Genomic DNA, 443 nt, shown 5'->3' with positions numbered 1-443 from the left:
TTTTTAATGCAACACTGCACCCTTAGTGCTTCCCTAATTAGATGATGTTTTGTTCCTAGCTACTGCCATGGGAATTTCCAGAGCTGCTGTCAATTAGCCAGCATCTCAAGAAGTCCTGTGGGGAGAGAAGTTTCAGACTTTCTTATTCTCACAGTCTGTGCTTTCATACCTTTCCCTAATTTTTTTTTTAAAAAACTTTTAATCGTGATTTGAGTAAAAGGTTACAGAACAGTTGGTTTTCCATTCAACCATTCATTCACATTTCCCTTTTTGTTTTATGGCTTCAGTTGCAGCACCCATATAAAAACAACTTTCCACTGTCTCCCTGTGCATCTTGTTTCCATTTATCCTTCTGACCTCTCCCTTCCTGCCTTCTTGCTTGTTGTTGTTGTTATGTGCCATCAAGTAGCTTGCAACTCATAGCAACCCTATGTATAAGAGCT

The sequence above is a fragment of the Elephantulus edwardii genome, unplaced genomic scaffold (assembly GCF_000299155.1).
Source record: "Elephantulus edwardii isolate Elephantulus edwardi_28Jun2011 unplaced genomic scaffold, EleEdw1.0 scaffold00105, whole genome shotgun sequence".
Lineage (NCBI taxonomy): Eukaryota > Metazoa > Chordata > Mammalia > Macroscelidea > Macroscelididae > Elephantulus > Elephantulus edwardii.
This window is presented reverse-complemented; position numbering follows the sequence as displayed.